A 6,000-nucleotide genomic window follows, 5' to 3' on the forward strand; every position below is an offset into this window, starting at 1 on the left:
GGAAGATTCACTCTGCAATGGAGAGTCAAGGGTCACAAAATTTGTGTCGCAGAGGATGACCCGTCATCCCCATTTGCCTGGCACTGTCATAGCTTTAGCACTGAAAATCCCTCATCCCAGAAAACCCATCAGTCCTGGGCAATCAGGGCCCTAAGTGATACAGCATCAAATATAACTATGTAAAAATATATTAAATATACACAAACATATGTTTATAGTATATAATTACATATATTATGTATCAAATAAATATATCAATATACCTGTACATATGATATAAATATGGATTTAAAGGTATATGGACATGCTAAAGGACATAGTAAAAGGAAAGTGGTCAAAAGTATCATTTGAGGCTAACATCTTTTGTATTCTTTGACAGAACCACTTAGGTACAAAGAAAAGTTTAAAATAAATTTGAGTAATATAATCAATAAACTTGTTTGAATCTATAAACTGAAGTTGACACTCTATAGAGGATACACTTTCTCTTCACCTCTTTCAGTAACATTGGCAAAGCTTTCCTAGGTAGTTTATCATGGAAGACAGACCAGGATGAAATCTCTACTAGAAGCTTGCCATTTCATGGGTCCTCTTTGAGTTTGGAAGATTCAGTGGTGGCTGTCATTGAAGACAGGCAGTTTTTCGTATTACTGCTTTAAAATTCTTTCAGGCTAAAACTATAGCAGCCAAGGTATATGGAGTCAAATATTGTGGCTGCAATCTTTTCTAAAGATTCAAATTTCTATTCCAAGAATCTATGTGTGCCCCTGTACATAGTTCGAAATGCTTAAACTATATTAAAATCCCTTTTGGAGGAAAAAATTTCTCATAGACCTCATGGTTGACCTAAGTCACTTTTATTAAAATGTAACTTAAATATATATACTCATAAATACCAGTTCTAAATACCTATGCTTTATAGCTTCTATATTATTAAAATGTCAAAACAATGTACAAATAAATACAACTATCAACTTTAAAATATCAAATTAATAAAATTTATTGCAATAGATAAGTCTTTCACATGTAACTCATTAATTCTTATATCACCATGAAATCAGCATCATATATTTATTCTCATGTTATCATAAGAAACTGAGCAGCAGAGAGGTTGAGTAACTTGCCTAAAGTCTCACAGTTAGTAGGTAGAAAAGTAATTTTTGAAGTCAGACAGTCTGATGTCACTTAACCATCAGAACAAATTACTCGTCTCTTCTTTTTTTTTTTGAGACAGAGTCTCGCTCTGTCATCCAGGCTAGAGTGCAGTGGTACGATCTCAGCTCACTGCAACCTCTGCCTCCAGGGTTCAAGTGATTCTCCTGCTTGAGCCTCCTGAGTAGCTGGTATTACATGTGCCCACCACCACACCCAACAAATTTTTGTATTTTCAGTAGAGACGGGTTTCACCATGTTGGTCAGGCTGGTCTGGAACTCCTGACCTCAAGTGATCCACCTACCTCAGCCTCCCAAAGTGCTGGGATTACAGGTGTAAGCCACTGCTCCCGGCTTTGTCTTATTTTCTTAGATGTAAGGTACCTACTGGGGAGTTACTAAATATGCATTAAATGAAAATCTAATTCAAATATTGTTAAAATCCACAACAGCAACTTTTTTGTTGTGTTTTTACTACATCTGCTGCTAATAAATTGCTGCAAACCTGATCCATACAAAGGTAGAACTGGCATGAGATCTTCAGTCCCTGCCAGTAGAGCAGTGATCACCAGGAGCTGTACTTTTAGAGTTGGCAAGCTGTGTGTGCCCTGTGTGGACTCACTCTCTCTACTATTCAAACTCCCCATCCCTTTACCCGGGCTGTGACTGGAGCCACCAGGCCTGCCCCTGGCTCAAATGGAAAGATACAAAGGTAAACACAGACTCTAGCATCAGTTTCAGGCTTGCCATCAAGATGATCCAGAACACATTTTTATTGCTAATTATTTATGATTATCACTGGAATAGGTTAGGCATGGTGGCTCATGCCTGTAGTCACAGCTACTCAGGAGGGAGAGGCAGGAGGATCGCTTGAGCCCAGGAGGTCCAGGCTGCAGTGAACTATGATCATGCCACTGCATTCCAGCCTGGGCAACAGAGCAAGATCCCAACTCAAACAGTCTGGGTGACAGAGCAAGACTCCTCAAAAAAAACAAAAGATTATCACTGGAATAAAACCACTAATGTTAGAGAATCCTTCAAAATACGTATATCTTCAGAACCCCAGGGGGCTGAGAGACCTGTGACATGATATCATTAGCTCACGCTGAGGTTGTAAAAAACAACCCTATGAAACTTGGCCTTGTGTCTGACACGGAGGTGTTTGGAGGCATCATTTCAAACACTATGTCATATCATGAAAAAGTTCCTTTGTGGTCTCGGAATCAAGAACTGTTGGCCGAGAGCAGTGGTTCACACCGGTAATCCTAGCACTTTGATCCGCAGAGGCGGGCGGATCACTTGAGGCCAGGTTTAAGACCAGCCTGGCCAACATGGCGAAACCCCGTCTCTACAAAAAACACAAAAATTAGCTGGATGTGGTGGCACGTGGCTGTAGTCCCAGCTACTGGGGAGGCTAGGCATAAGAATCACTTGAACTCAGGAGGCAGAGGTTGCAGTGAGCCAAGATCATGCCCCTGCATTCCAGCCTGGGCGACAGAGTAAAATGGTGTTTCAAAAAATATAAAACATAAAAAAATAAAAAGAATTGTTAGGTTTTTATGTTCTGGCCGTGTAACGTTTTGTGTTTTTCCCACACAGCTGTTATCACAATTTATAATTATATATTCATTTGAGAGAGTTTTTTTTTGAGACGTTGTCTCACTCTGTTGTTCAGGCTTGAGTGCAGTGGCGCAATCTCAGCTCACAGCAACCTCTGCCTTCCGGGTTCAAGCAATTCTCTTGCCTCAGCCTCCCAAGTAGTTGGGACTACAGGGGCGTACTATGACACCCAGCTAATTTTTTCTATTTTTAGTAGAGACAGGGTTTCATCATGTTAGTCAGGATGGTCTCGATCTCCTGACCTCATGATCCACCCACCTCGGCTTCCCAAAGTGCTGGAATTACAGGCGTAAGCCACCTCGCCTGGCCAAGATTTCTTGATGAATGTCCATTTCTTGCATTTGTCTTTAAGTGCCCATCAGGGCAGAGACCACATCTATCTGCTTTCTCCCTTTGTTCCCAGATCTCTCACAGAACCTGACACATAGTAAGTCCTCACTGAATGTTTGTTGAGTGAAGTGTGTGAATGAGTTAACAAATAAATAAAACACATAAGCCATGGGCTGCTCAATTCCTTTTTTGCTTATGCTATAAGGAATTTTAGAGCTGGATTTGTTTCCTGCCCATAGCCAATGCAGAAGGTCTTATGCTCGTGTTTTTGTATCAGCCTCATTCTTAAGACCATTTTATGACTCCACCCTTAGTTTCCTGTTCTTTTTTCCCCATCTACTTCCAAGTTAGGCTGCCTTGCTATATTTATGAATCCCTGTAAACTGTCTTAAATCCCTTTGTGGAACAGGTGGTAATAAATAAATACATCTACCAAAGCCTTTTTTATATGTATTTAAAATCTTAACACTAAACCCATTGCCAGCAAACACATTTGCTCATCTGTAAACCTTAAGAATAGCTGAGATTTGCTAATTCCATCACTATACGAATGCTTAAAACAAATTAAATCCAAACCTAGAAACCACAGCATCTCAAGTCAGGCATTGTTGTACGTTTGTATGTGACAACCATTTTTCTAATAAGGCTAGGCAATTTGGTGGACAAGAAAGAACATAGGGCTTACTAAAAAATTCTTATGGATTTTGGATCAAAGAATAATTTATCTTTAGTGGTTTTTCAAAATGTGTTGACATCATACTAATAATGAAAACTTTGCTCTTGTGCCCTATGCAGGGAGGAGTGGGGGAGTGGGGCTGGGCAAGTTCAGGATCTATAGGAGAAAAGTCTCTACAGAGAAAAGTTTGATCACATCACACAATTAAGGCAGAATATTATAAAGTAAAAATATTAAATGGTCTAACCCACCCTTTTAAGTCTCTAACATATTATTCATATGCTAATGGAGGTCTTATCTGCAAGTCTGTAATGTCATCATTCTCTTCTTTGGTTAGATTCATTTAAAGCACTTTTACTTCAAATGCTAACTAGCTATTTTTCTCTTAAAACAGAACATAACTTTCAAATCCCATTAATGAGAACACCTCTCACTGTACAAGTTAAACATCTCAGGAATCCCAGCTAGATCCACAAACTAGATGTGAAAACAGTTGCTTGCACCTTCTCCAATCCCTTTGCTTCCTCCAGGATGCCAGACGAAACACTCCTTTTGGGTTACTCAGAAAGCATGAAATGTGCATTTAGGAAACTGAGATTTGATTTCTATTATTGATAAAGCTCATCTGAGTCAGTTGAATCTTAGATGACAAACGGCAAGAGGGAAGAGTGGGTTTAAGGAAACAGATGGATAATAGTCGTGTAGTAGAGATAAATGACAGTTTTTAAAAGAATTTGATAGGATGTAGGCGGGAGCTTGCTTTTTTTTAATTCTCTATTGTTATTTTCTATTTTCTATTTTTATTTTTGGGCAGGAGATGGAGATGAGGGGTGAGAAAAGGAAGGAAGAGAAAAGGAAAGACAATAGGCCAGACCCGAGAGCCTGATCTGCATCCTAAAGCAGTCTGCCCCTCCCTCCCTTCCCCACAACACCAAGTAGGCTTTGGTTGTGATTTCAAAACAAGCAGACACCGACTCCCGCCTCCGGGACCAGGGATGGCCTCCGCCCCGGCTGCAGAAAGGGAGGGGAGGGTAGATGGAAGATAAGAGAGGAACAGACTGGCAAAATCCCCTCGGGGACAGTAGGGTTTTTTTCTCTCCAAAGTGGTGGAGCCTCATAAAATCCAAACCCATGAGTCCCGCTCACGTGTCTGTTGCCCCCATCTCAAGGTGGGCGGCTGCCGACGCCGCACCTGCTTGGCCCGCCCCTGCGGCTGAGCGCGGCGCCGCGGGCGATCGCGAGGCCCCGGGGGACGCGCCCAGCCCCGCCAAGCCCGCTCCGCAAGGCTCCCGCGGAGGGCGGCGGCCAAGCTGGAAGGGAAGGGAAGGGAGGGGAAGGGAGGGGAGGGGAGGAGAGGGGAGGGGCGGCCCCGCCCGGCGAGGAGAGGCGAGGATTGCCGCCCCTCCTTTCGGACCCAAAAGAAAGCCCCACCTGTCAGTCGTTACGCTCCGGGGGTCCCACCATCCCTAAGCAGGGGCCAGAGCTTGCAGCCCCTATTTCCTAAGCGCCTCCGACGCTACATCATCACCAGAAACCTTGAGGCGCAAAACACACGGCCGCCGGCCAGGGCTGCAGCGCAGACGCGCTCTGCAACAGACGCGCCCCACCTGGGCCAAGCGGCTCCCGCCCGCCAAGGGATGCCAGGGTCTCCGCGCCAGGAGACCAGCGACCTCAGGCAGCCCACCAGGGCCGCTCCCCAGACCTTACCTCCTGCTCAGCATCTTAGCCATCTCCGGTCTGCCACTGCGGGTTGGTTTTGTGATTTTATGGGGTTGGGGGGGTGCGCTTAAAAAATCCACCTAGCTAATCTGCAGAGCAGCGTTTTCTGCCCATGCTGCAGCCCGCGCTTGTCAGAGCTGCCGGGAGATCCCACAGCAGTGCAGCGACTCCGCGGCGGCGTGGATGACGCGCCACGGACGCCGCAGCTCCTTGACAAAAGGCTCGGCTTCCCGCTCGTCCCTCACAGCCCTGCCGTCAGAATTAAAGCCATTTCCCGCACGAGGCTAGGAGGAAATGAGAGCTCTCCCGGCCCTGCGCGCTGACAAAAGGCCGCTGCGCGGTGCCCACAGCGCCCCCTCCAGCGGGCCGCGCCGGCCGCCCGAGGGCCGCGGTGCTGCAGTGCCCCCGCCCGCAGCGCCCCCGCCCGCAGCGCCCCCCACCGCCCCGCAGAGGCCCCGCCCTGCAGCGGCCCCCAACGCCCCGCAGCGGCCCCGCCCCGCAGC

At 45.6% G+C, this 6,000-nt stretch overlaps 1 protein-coding gene across 2 annotated transcripts in view; it reads right to left on the bottom strand.

The window, feature by feature from the left end:
- ADD2 (adducin 2) overlaps positions 1-5,796 on the bottom strand; it is a 113,199-nt gene extending 107,403 nt beyond the window's left edge. The window contains exon 1 of one of the 2 annotated variants that reach the window (XM_012475671.2): positions 5,486-5,796. The gene's annotated coding sequence lies outside the window, so the exon portion shown is untranslated. Of the gene's footprint in view, positions 1-5,209; positions 5,229-5,485 lie in introns of those variants that run through there. The other variant, XM_012475673.2, reaches the window with a different exon arrangement.
- Between the last annotated feature and the right edge of the window lie 204 nt (positions 5,797-6,000).

This window comes from Aotus nancymaae, unplaced genomic scaffold (genome assembly GCF_030222135.1).
Source record: "Aotus nancymaae isolate 86718 unplaced genomic scaffold, 86718_ANA_hifiasm-v0.15.2.pri h1tg000057l, whole genome shotgun sequence".
Classification (NCBI taxonomy): domain Eukaryota; kingdom Metazoa; phylum Chordata; class Mammalia; order Primates; family Aotidae; genus Aotus; species Aotus nancymaae.